This window comes from Pinus tabuliformis, chromosome 3_2 (genome assembly GCF_031772625.1).
Source record: "Pinus tabuliformis cultivar Carrire ecotype Pingquan chromosome 3_2, CPIR1, whole genome shotgun sequence".
NCBI classification, from domain to species: domain Eukaryota; kingdom Viridiplantae; phylum Streptophyta; class Pinopsida; order Pinales; family Pinaceae; genus Pinus; species Pinus tabuliformis.
In genome coordinates, this window is record NC_142302.1 from 1,181,054,316 (window position 1) to 1,181,067,806 (window position 13,491).

Consider the following 13,491-nt stretch of genomic DNA (forward strand, 5'->3'; position numbering starts at 1 on the left):
CTCTAGAGTGCTTAATACACCAAGTCAGTGCGCGATCTTGTAGTGCACTTACCAAGGTAGCCTTTTTAATATTATTTTCCGTAACGCCGTGCACTTACCACACTGCCCTTACTATGAGCCAAAACTATTATGTATCTTCACTTCCTACTCCTTTGAACAGAGGCAACTTAATCGCGTTTGCCATGCTAAACTTCTGGTTTGTGCCCAACTGTACTAAGGCCATCTACGAACTCGTACCACTTCTGATCTAATCAGTCTTTAAGATTTTTTTTCGTAGGGTTCCAAACTTCCGACATCAAACATCCCTCAAGTAGATATCAGTCCTGGCAATAGAACCATTTGTTGGCTTATTGGGCCCTGACCCAGGTTTGAAAGAGTTATTAGCCAAACAAATCCCACAGCTACCGGCCCTTTTGGCAACAGTCCGCAGAGCGTGGACTGAGGTCTCACCCAAGGTAGTAGGGGAGGGTGCTAAAACCAAGTTTCCACACCCTTGGGATGTCTTGATGTGGTCTGGAGGGGGTTGCGAACCATTCTGTGGCCTCACACCACTCTACTCTACTATCGACCTTCGCGTAGATCCACATAGGTGCACTTTTTATTAACGAAAGTGTTATAGATCCGATCTTCTAGTTACAGTCTTTAAGCGAACATTTAGCAATGAAACCTAGTGCATGCAATCATAATTCTTTTAAAGACATAAACTAATATATCAGATGCATAAACCAGAATACATTAGATCCGCAATATTTCAAAAACAAATTGTCTTTATTAATATCTTCGTTTCAGTACAATCTTTTCTCTGCTCTACACACACAGCTGCAAGGGTCCATGCACACAGCTGCAGACTCTATCAAGCCTCCGCGCACACCTCTGCAGAGCCTCTATCTACCCACTAATACATTTGACTAAAAATTGCAGACGCAGAACACCGATTACTTTCATCAACCCATAATACATCAGATCTAGTCAAAAAACTTACTTTCTAACCTTAGAGCCTCGCTCTATTTATACATTCCTATGGTCCGCGGACCATGGGCTAGCCGACTTACTTCCTATTATTCTATATTATTTTTGGGCGGAAAACCCCTTGACTCGACCTATTACATTTCACGCTCCGCGCATTTCAGAGATTTACAATATTATTACCCTAACTTCTAGGCTTTAAGCCCCAAAACCATTACGCGGGGCCTCCACTACCCAACACAGTAGGATGTCTCGCTAATTCTTGATCTTAGCTAGCTCGAACAATTTGATGTTTGTGCGAGTTTTCTTCATGTCATCCACAATGTTGTAGTCCAAAGGTGGTAGAATCACCAAGGTTTCGAACTGCCGACCTCCAACATTATATACCAATGCCTTCACACCTTCAGGCTAACCAACATACCATCTGTTCAGGCTTGAAACAAATCCGAACTAAATTTTTATTAACCTGTTGTAGAGTCGAACCTGGAAAAACAAAGGCACGTGGACTGAGGTGGTTTCCACAACATAAAGGGTGGTTTTTGTCAGCAAAAAGTGGTTTTGAAGAAGGCAGAGGTGGTTTTTGCGAATTCTAGGGGGTCTGGATGTCACAGTCGGCAAATATGGGCAAGTTTATACTCGTTTGACTCGAAATTTCGAGCTGAACACAATATTGAGATAATTTTTCTTATTTGAGTCTTTTTTTTCGAGTGCATGTATGTAAAAGCATTTTGAAGACTAATAAAGCGGTCATACTGGAAGCTAAGGACCTAGAGAGGTAGCCAGGAAGTCTAGTGAACTCCAGTATCAAATTGTCATTGTGTTGATATGTTTGATTATGTTTCAATTTGCTTATGTGTTTATGTTATTTGCAATATTTTAGATCCATTGCACCAAGTAACATAAGTGAACTTCACATAAAGTCTATAATACCTTTTTATTAACAGATCAAGTGGTATCAGAGTAGCAAGCTTTTTAAGGTCTAATAAGATTGTGTGAAGATTTGAATGCTTATTAGGTTAAGGCTTGAACGGGGTGAAGGTTAACTTGTTGAGGTGAATCCAGAGATTGGAAGGGTCTTTTCACAAAGAAGGATGACAGATGAAACCCCACTCAGATCAAAATCTCAATTTCTGGATAGTTTCATGACGATGCGAACAATGGTGGAAGAGATGTATCATGAGTTTAAGAAGAATAAAGAAGAAGGAACTGCATCACCTAAAGATGAAGAAGATAAAGGAAAGGGAGAAATGATTCTTCCACCATCTCCTCCATCATCACCATCATCATCATCATCATCATCCTCTTCTTCTCATAAATCTAGTCCTTTTGAGAAGAAAAAGAAGAAATCCTCTTTGATCAAATTAGATGTAAATTTTGATTTGCCAATTTATGATGGAGAAATTAATGTTGAAAAGCTTGATAATTGGATAAGACAAATTGAAGTGTATTGTAGGGTGCAGAAAGTTGTTTCAGAAAGGAAGAAGATCCAACTTGCTAGCCTTCTGCTTGGAGGAACCGCACTTGTATGGTGGGAAGGCAAGACACAAGCAGATATCAAAAAACATGGTAAAATCATTTCAACTTGGAATGAATTTGTTTTTGCTATTAAAAAGAAATTTTATCCTTTGGCTTATATGAAACAAGCAATGATGAGTTGGAAAACGCTATGTCAATTAAAAGTTCAAAGTGTTCAAAGTTATAATCAAGAATTTTGTAAGAGAGCTTTAACATTAGGCATATCATTGGACTCACCAGAGACATTGTTGAAATACATAGGTGGCCTACATAGTTATTTGAGGCATACTATACTTATGTTTAATCCAACTAGATTAGATGATGTATCAGTCCAAGCAACTCATCTAGAAGATAGAGGCAAAAAAATAACCCATGATGTTGGAAAATCATCCAAACCTATTGAAAGCGAGAATAAAGACAAAATGAAACTTAAATGGAAGGAGACAAAAGCAAATACTGTGAAGAAAGATAAACCTTCATGCACTCATTGTAAGAAGGAAGGCCACGATGTGGCACACTACTAGTCATTGCATCCAGAATTGAAGCCTAAGAAGTTTGGGAGTAAGGAGAAGAAGAATGTTGATGCTATTCAAAAGGGCTTGGGATCAGATTCAGGTGACGAGATAATGATTACAACTACAGTATAAAAGGTAAAGATTCCAAAGCATCTACAAGTACTTCTTCGCATTTTGTTGATAACGATAATGATGAGAGGAAAATAAATAAGCTATTTCACATTAGAGTCATTTCCAAGCATACTAAAATTTATACTTTATTTGATAGTGGTTCACAAGTTAATGTGATTTCTAAAGAAATTGCAAAGAAGTTGTGTCTAGAAACAAAACCTCATAAAATGCCATATCCACTAGATTGGGTGTGTGATAAAACCTAGCTACAAGTTACGAAACAATGTAAACTTTGTTTTTCTATTGGGTCAAAGTTTGTAGATGAGGTTGAGTTAGACATAGTCCCATTGGACATATGTGGAATTGTATTAGAAAGTCCATACTTGTACGATAGAAATGCTATCTTCTATCAAACTGAAAATAAGTATCAACTCACTAAGGATGGAATTGAATATATTGTAAGAGCTCATAAACTCAAAGATAACTTCTCTCTCATAAATTCAGTACAGATAAAAAGAATTGTAAATTAAAGTAAACAATTTTTACTTATGATTGTAAAAACAAAGGATATTCATAAATCCAATGCTTTCTAACGTTGTAATCCTAAAAAAAGCAGATCTAGTTAAAGTTGTTTCCGATTATGATATTCTATTTCAAGAGCCTAAAGGGCTTCCACCCAAGCGAGAGATATAACATGAGATTTATTTGCAACAAGATGCTCCACTACCTAACATTGGAATATACAGGTTATCAGCTCTAGAGAATGTAGAGATAAAGAAGTAGGTACAGGAGTTGCTCGATCAAGGGTTTATTCGACCAAGCACATCACCATGCAAATCACCTATTGTGTTAGTGTGAAAGAAAAATGGTTCGTGGAGAATGTTCATTGAATTTAGAGCATTAAATAAAATCACAATAAATAATTGTTATCCTCTTCCTTGTATCGATGATTTGCTAGATCAGTTAAAAGATGCAGTTTACTTCTCTAAATTGCACTTGCAAAGTGGCTACCATTAGATCAGAGTTGCAAAACATGATGTATGGTGTTAGGTTCCTATACCAATAGGAGTTGTAATTTTGAATGACTAAGTTTAAGCCTTGTAATATTGTACATACCTTTTCTTTCTGCAAATGTTTTCCATATTAAAAAATTAAAAAATGTAAAGAGGGTATGTCCTAAAAGAAAAATCAAAGGACAAAAAGAATGAAAAAAGGTCAAAAAATGAAAATATATGAACCCCAAAAAACAAAAAGAGACCATGAAAGTGTGCAAGTCAAAATGCCACTACTATTTACTTTTATGCATAATAATGATTCTGTGCAGCTTGTTATTCATGCCACAATCCATGGTAATCAAATTGTTTAAACTTGGTTATTTCATGCTTTGAATTTTATGTTTATAGTTAGAGAATAAAATCTAACCAAACAGTTTAATCTTGGCAGATCATTAAATCGGTAGAGAAAATAAAAGGAGCTCATCAGTTTAATCTGAGCCCTTGGATGATATAAGGTTAGAATTAGATAGTCTAGTTTGTAAAAGAAAAAGGATTGATAAGGGTTTGGTAGCCTAAATGCACCCAAATAAAATGAAAGAGAAATGGTAGGGTGAGTAAATGGGTAAGTAGAATAAAGGTTGCATAAATATCAAGGGATTACACAAAAGCACTTATGTCATGTTTAAATACATCTTTCAAATGTGCATAAGCAGTAAAAAAAGCAAGGACAATGGTTTACAACTTGGTTTATTTAACATCCCCTCAGTCATTTCATCCCTCGAGTTACTAATTTCCCATAAATAAGTTCTAAGTACTTAAAACCTTTATGTCAAAGAGGCTCAGAGCATTTCTCTGACTTTTGGAGGGACCAAAACCTCAGCTTAATGAATTATGGACACAAGTGCTAGAATCCCCTTCATAAAATCCATTCCCCTTTCATTTCCCTAATAAAACCCCCTTTTCCTATGGTTAAACTCTTTTTGCCTAGGAAAAGAAAAAATAACTTCGTGTAAATCCCTCTTCACCCAAAAACCCACAAAAAACCTTTTATCCAAAGTATTGAGTAAAGCGCACGAATATTACATGTTACATTATGCTTAAAGGATATTACTGACTCTGCTCATTCACTTCATATTAATTTTTAATTTTTATTATGTAATCCCCAAAGTTCCATTATCCTGTATTAATTAATTCCTTTATATAACTAACCCAACCCCTAGTTTGGTTATAAACTCTGCACTTTACCCCATATCCTAACAAAATTAATTTATCCCGGAATTTAACCCCGCCCGATCTCCTAATCCTATCATTAAGTAGCACCCGAGTGGTTAATCCAATGGTTAAATCCTAAACTAATCCCATACTACCGAAGATTAAAGCTATGGGCCCTCCTGAAAGCCTTTGCTTTATCCCCCATGCAATTCCCTCACCCGACTCCCATTTGATCATCACTCCCCTCATCTGACGGCCCATAGCGATATCAGCCAAACCCGATCGTCGACCTTTACCTGCCCGATAAGGTGGTTTTCCCCGACTCCCCGAATGCTATGTGTTGCCCTCTACGGTAGATCAGGTGACCCCTGCTAAAAACCACCCTCACCACAAAAGTGTTGCGATGGCCAAGCAAAACCGCTTCCCCGCTTAACCGAAAAAACCACCAACTGTTCATTCATAAATGAAACCACCAAAAATAAAATTTTTTCTATAAAAGGTCATGAAGCCCTCTTTTTCCCCTTTTCACTCATTTTTCTCTGTAAACTGTGAAGACCCTTGCCACTCCTGCAAACGCTGAACTTGCCAACAGACCTCCAAATTCGCTCCAGAAGACACTGCAGACAACCCAACTAACCTCTCAGTCCCTACCAGAACCGTACAAACATCTGTAGTTTCCATGAACCATCAACTTGAAGCCAATCTGGCCAATTCCAAGTATTTCACCATAGAATACCACTCCCTGTTCAAAATTGGAAGCGTTCAGCCTGTCAAGTATTTTCATTAAGTAAAATTAATTGAAAAATATTTTAAATTTGAAAACCTATGGCCAAACCCTCTGATAAGTTTCCAATTTCCATTTAAAACCTTTGAATAAACCCCCAGCACCTAATTCAAATCCACAAGAACTGAATAATGTCTGCCCCGAATTCCTTGGATGTTAGATCTATCACAACTCCCCATTTGGACCTCGACCACCTTCCCTTGGCTGACAAGGACTTCCAAATTAAGGATACATCTACCTAGGGCCACTTGCTTAAAATCCATTATTTAATTAGGGACAGATACCTCAACAATGCTGATGATATTGTCCTTTGGGAATCAAATTTTCCCAAATATCAGTTCCCCCAAGTATATATCTTCCCAGAAATTGTTCATATGTGCCATGCATGCTACATCCCTAGCCATAGAGCCATAATATCTCATGACCAAAAGGTGTTGTTTACTATCACATCTGAATCCATCAATGAAATGTTACAACTCCAACTAGGACTAAACCTGAATCCACTCTCAATTAGAGATTTGTTAGTCCAATATTCCAAATTAAGTCCCTCTAGATTGGCCCAATTGTTCCAATATTTCATTGTTAAGGAGCAGTACATTCCTAAAAATCCCTCCCATATCTTTATGCCATGTTCTCTGAAAGGGGCAAATAAATCATCACCATGATATCATGTGTCCTATGCTACTCCGCTGATGAATTTTTTGATGAACTTGTCCTGGTTGTCATGTCAATCTATACCCCATGACAGCCTCCTGCTATTGGGTAAAATTATATTGAGTTCATAGCTAAGAGAATGCATGAAAAGTTCACCAGGATGAACAATGAAATAGTGTTCAAATACTCATCTATCCTCTACCATATGTTCTTATATTATCAGCCAAATGGATTTCCTTTTCCCCTCCAGAAGCTGGATACCAAAGGCCAGCCCAGGTCTATCATTTTCTGGACCCCACTGTTCCATAAGTATGACTCACCATATACCTATTCAGATTTTATAGATTCTTTTATTTATCCAATCAGGACTATGCTGAAAGGAAGCCCTCCACCCAGGATAAGTCCAGAGATCAAAAGGGTCCTTCAGTTGTCTAAACAAATCAAAGTGGGAGATTGGTACCTTTACCAAAACCACACAGAGATAAGGATTTATGGTTGCCATATTGCACCATATAAACTACCCAAATACCTCCCCATGAGGTTATTTGATCTACAGTACTATACGCAAATAATGAACTTTGATGAGATAAATTTTGTCTCAACCAAGAAAATATCACAATTCAAAGTAAAAAACTAGTTAGGCCCCTTCATATGCAATTCTAGAGAGGTAGGGAAAGAAGCAGACCAAATTTTGCAGCAAATTAAGTTCCAATAGAGTTTCATGTGGAGTTATGACCCTCAAGAATTCATGACCAGATTGAGAAAAAAGGCCAAGTTGGGACCTTATATCCACCACCCCATACCAGAGATAGAAAGATATGTAAATCAATCTGATTGGGTGGAAAACACTCTTGTAGATAGAGATAGTAGAAACGTAGATGTAGAGAATGCCTTATGTGACTTAGAAAGACAATTTGATGAAAGCTTGTTTCTACAGGTACCTGGATAGCAAGAACTAGCCATGAATACCCTTCCTATCATTCAGAATCCCCAAAATGAAGAAAGAGATCCCAAGAGAAACAGAGAGGGAGCTTCCAGTTCATGCATGGATACATCTAATGTATAGTGTGAAGCCAGTCACAGCAAAAGGCAAAGGCTCAATCCTTTTTCTGAACAAGAAGATATAGACAGATTAGCACAGGTGACCAACACTGATTTTGATAGAAGCAAGGGCACAACCCCATCTAGGGAGACACAGGAACCATCCACATCACAAACTTAGATGTTGGAAAGGTAGCTAAGTGTAGATGTGCCTTCATTTAGTAGGCCTGCTGACAAGGACCAAAACATAAAGGATAGATATAAAAAAATGAAAATGAGGAATGTGAAGCTCAAAGCTCAGACATATGTTAAATATCAAAAAATCACTCCCACAAATCAAACAAGGCTGATGTCAGCTTTTGACATCAAGGAGGGAAGGCTTCAAATGTCCTTTATCAAACCTACTACACAGCAGTCCAAGACATCATTCGACTTCAAGAGGGTTGACTTTGAAGTATTCGCAAGGGATATTCATCCCATAGACCAAATAGAACTACATAAACAGGCTGGAGAGATGATATACTCCACCCTTACAGGTAAAACCATAGCTACCCATCAGCTAGAAAATTCATTGAATAATAGCTCGGCAAAGTTTCAGTTGGAGAAGGCCTCCTCACATGCCAAGGATACTAGGATTAAGTCTTTGGAACACTTACTTATTGAGTTGGGACATGATCCCAAAGATATTAAAGCCACAAAGCAGCTCATAAAGAAGAAAAATGATGATATTGCTGCACTTAAGAAGAAATTAAAAATACCCTAGCTGCAACATCCTCAAACACTTGAAGTTTTGGAGACCCAGCACAAGCATGAGGAGTTGGTGGACTTGGTCCTACGACTCAATGATCAACTAAGGAAGATCGAGAAAGAATTGGATAACTTGATCCAATTAAAATAAATTGATATTTCCACAACTTCTGCAAATGTAATCCCTACAGTATCTACAGTAGTTGCTTCCACACTGGCAGCTTCACTAGCACCTACAGCTCCACCTGCCACATCATTGCCAGTCACATCAAAGTCTACAACAGCAAGTACTTCAGGAGTAGAGGCAGACAAATTAATCAGAGCCATGAATGAAATGTCAATCCTGGCTACAGAAATGAATAAACTAAAAGAAAAGGTGGCAAGTTTAGAAACTGACTACAAACTTTCCCAGATTATGCAAAAGGAAGAGGCTCAAAAGGCCAATAGAATGAGTGAAAGAGTCAAAGCTACGGAGAAAGACTAAACATTGGAGAAAACCCTTGGGCAAGCCAAGGAACTATTATGGGCCAATATCATTGACTCTCTTAATGATATTTGGCCATCTATTCAAGTTATTTTTTAGTAGACAGAATTGATAAAGATAGCTACAAAAGCTATCCAAAAAATCAAGGAGGAATTGGGAGACATGCCTGAGGATGCCAATAGACTCATCCACTTCCTTAACAACAAAAACAATTATGAGCTTCATGAACTGGATATAAAAGACAGAACCAAAACCATTTTGGAAATAACAAAGGTCCTTTCCAAGAGGAACATAATGCTAAACTTGGAGGAAAAGTGCCAAAACATGCAGGTAGCCATTGATATATTCATAACTAAATTCCAAATTTTGAGGGAGAAAGGATTGCCCATTCCATTGGTAATTAATGACAAACTTATGACACAACATGACTATGATAAGAGACTCAGGTAGTTTGCTAAAGAACAAGCTAGCACTTCAGTGATAAAAGCACTACCAATAGGAAAAGTTTTGTATAATAAATTTGAGAACTTGTTTTTTCTCCAGAATGAGATAAAACACTTGTTCATCACCAAGCCCAATTTTTCCAAGTATACTGAGGCTGCTGAGATATATAGGCGAATGATGAATGTCAAGTTACCTGATGAAAAATGGTGGGAAAAGATGACTGATTTACTGTAAGAAATGTACAGTAAAAAGGTTATTGTACAGTAAAATAAGAACAACCAGGTAAACAGATGAAAACAGGTTAGCATGCCAAAGTGTATCAGTGTTAAAGAGTATCAAGTGAAAGTTAAAAGTGAAAGAGTATTCCAGCGTAAAAGACCACAGCAGCAAGCCAGCATAAAGGGCTACAAAACAAACTATATGCCAGCAGCACCACAATAAAAGGGACAACATGAAAACAATTCAATAGCTGTCTCTATCTTCTTGCAAGAATATATTTGTATTTCCTAGATTAAATCTCAAGCTATTTTGAGATATTTTGTAATAAACTTTTGTATAAGTACTTCACAATTCGAAGTATGCAGTGTGGATTCTTAGACATTTCTATAGACATTTTTGATCAAAAGACTGTAAAGCTACTGTATCACTAACTGGACCAACAAGCTAGATTAATGAATAAACACAAGATATTTCACAGGATTGATGTGTAGAGTGAAGTGCAAACAAGTATTTTCTCTTGTTGTTGTTACCTTTCTTAAATTTTTTTCACAATCTTTAATGTATTTCTGTATCTAAATGCTTTAACATGGAATGATACCTCAAAATTTGCTTCATTGCACTCTGTTTTAACTATTATGCATTTAAATGTTTTCTACCGATTATCTAAGTTAAGGAATTCTTAATTGCCATTTATTTCTGATTATCCTCTATTCATCGTTTTGATCCCAGTCTGAGAATTCTTAATTGCTCTCTCACCCTGGTTAATACCATGTCACCCATCTAGCCCAAAGACCTACACTATACTCTGTTAGCTTGCCCTTTGGACACTCCCTTTAGTGAGTTAATTCCAGTTCTGCTACCCTTATGTTGACTCCATAGCCCAATGGTCCAAAGACATCATTCTATCCATCTGTTTTAAGTATTCCACCATCCAATCTTCAATACAAATCATTAACCCCCTAAACCTTCAAAACTAGCCTGAAATCCCAGCAAACAAAGCTAAACCATATAGAGAGAGCCCTCTATGAGCCATAGGTTGGCTAGAGCCTATGCTTAAAAGTTGGTTTATGGTTATCTCGGTCATTTTCTTTCTTCTAATAACATTTAGAGAAAATTCTGAGTGATAACATAGTGGTGACCATACTGGGGAATATCTAATCCTCAATCCTAATAAAGCTTTAAGATAATCCTAAATCTTCATTCTAAACCTAATAATGTCGTTTGTTAGAAGTTATCTTGAAAAAATCTCACATAAACAATTAAAAATTTTGAAATTTTGGCTTCTAGGATGACTCATTTTACCAGGGCTAACCCAGACCCAAACACTACCCAAGTGGTTGATAATCCTAACCTAATTTCAAGAAAATCCAAAAAAGAAGAAAGTTAAGTTAGCTAGATACCATTAGTTAAAGCTAATTCATGTCCTAATGAGTGGGTTATTTTTAGAAGAACTTCCCTTTGATGTGCCATTTGATCTTTCATTATTTAGAACAAAATCTGAAAGTGCACTCAGTGAAACTATTCTAGATCCTAAATTCATTGCAGACCTTGAAGTTCAACAGGAAAACAAATCAATTGATGAATACATTCTAAAATCTCCATAATCATCCATTAATGCTGCCACAACCCCTGATTTTGACCTTGCTCCCTGAGTCAACCTTTGGCCAGGTAACCGTTGGTGTCTCTGCTCTAGCTATTTAAACAGGCTAAGCTGGATCTGTTCTTCAACTTGTCCTGACGATGAACCACACTGGTTGGTTCGAAACGCGTCGACAAAAGATTGGTTATGTGATTTTGCCGAAGATTATCTAAAAAAGTGTCCATTACTTTGAGTTCACCATTGTTACCTTCAACTTCATCAATAATACCTTTTGAAGTCCATTCTTCACCACCATTTATAACTACACTCCCTAACCAACCCATCATCACTCATTCATCACCTACTAGTCCTGGTTCTTCATCCATTACTGCATCACCTTCGAGTACCTCAACCCCACATCTTAGCCCCTCCCAGCTTATAGCCATGGAAAATAGATATGCTCCTCTTGTTTTACCTGCCCAACTTGGTGCTATTCCAACAGACTACCAAAGAAAAATTGTTCAATTTGATGGCACAGGACATTACACTGCACAACAACATGTCAACAAGATAACATATGGAAGACTGCTTTCAAAACAAAGCAAGGACTCTATGAATGGATGGTTATGCCTTTTGTCTTAACTAACGCTCCAGCTACATTCATGCAAGCCATGAATGATGTATTTAGGCCATTCATTGATGATTTTGTAATAGTCTATCTAGATGATATTCTTGTTCTCAGTAGAACATGGGATGAACATGTAAAGCATGTAAAGTAGGTTTTAGATGTTTTGAAAAGAGAAAATCTCTATGTAGAACTGTCAAAATGTGAATTTGGAAGAACATCTTTGAATTATTTGGGTTATATTATAGGGGGTGGTGAATTCAAGATAAATCCCTCTAAGGTCGAAGTCATTGTAAATTAGCTTAAGCCTAATACTACTACAGAAGTTAGAAGTTTCCTAGGGGCAGCATAATATTGGAGAAAGTTTATTGCTAAATTTTCTTTGATTGCAACTCCTTTACATGCTTTGACAAGTGTGAAATAGGTGTTTCAATGGGGAGGAAAATAGTAGAAAGCCTTCAACACATTAAAAGAAAGGATCAGTACAGCACCAGTACTAGGACTACTAGATCTTCAGAGTCCATTTGAGATTGAGACAGATGCAAGTGAATATGCCATGGGGGAAGTGTTGATGCATCACGGAAAGCCTATATGCTTTCATTCTAAGACATTCACATTAGCAGTAGTCAACTATCCTACATATGATAAAGAATTGTATGCATTAGTTCAGAGTGTCAAAAAGTGGAAACATTACATAATGGGTAAAGAAACAATAATACACATAGATCATCAACCACTACAATACTTACACTCACAAACTAAATTGCAATAATCAAGACACTATCGATGGATGGTTTTTCTACAACAATTTCATCTTGTTATCAAATATAAGAAAGGCATACATAATAAGGTTGTGGACATGTTATCAAGACCAATTATAAATGCATCCACAATACTTAAGCATAATTTAGTAATTCAAGAAAGTTAGATTGAACAATATGCTCAAGACACAGATTTTAAGGATGTATATGCAACTTTAAGTCATGGCAAGCAGGTAGAAGAATTGGATTATTTCATAAAGGACAAACTCTTATACCATTTGAGAAAGTTATGCATTCCACAAACTGAAAGAGTTAATATAATTCGAGAAGCACATACTTCTCTCATATCAGATCATTTTGGTGTAAGTAAAATAGTTTCACAATTACAAAGATTCTGCTATTGGCCACGAATGAATGAGACAATTTCTAGATATATTAAAGGATGTACTATGTGTGCTACAAGCAAGCAAATTAATAGAAAATTAAACCTATATACTCCACTTCCAATTCCTTCTCGTCCTTGGGAAAGTGTGTCCATGGATTTTGTTGGGGGATTTCCAAAGTCTACAAAGGGTCATGATTATTTGTATATATTTGTGGATAGGTTCAGTAAGATGTGTATTTGGACACCATGTAATAAACATGTAACAATTAAATAAACTGCAAAGTTGTTGTTTCAAAATGTATGGGTTTCTTTTAGGCTACCCACTTCTATTATATCCGATCGAGATTCTCGATTTTTCGGGAAATTTTGGTCAAGTCTATGGGAGTTAATGGACACAAAGTTAAAGAATAGCATGACATTTCATCAGCAAATAGATGTTCAGACAAAAGTGGTC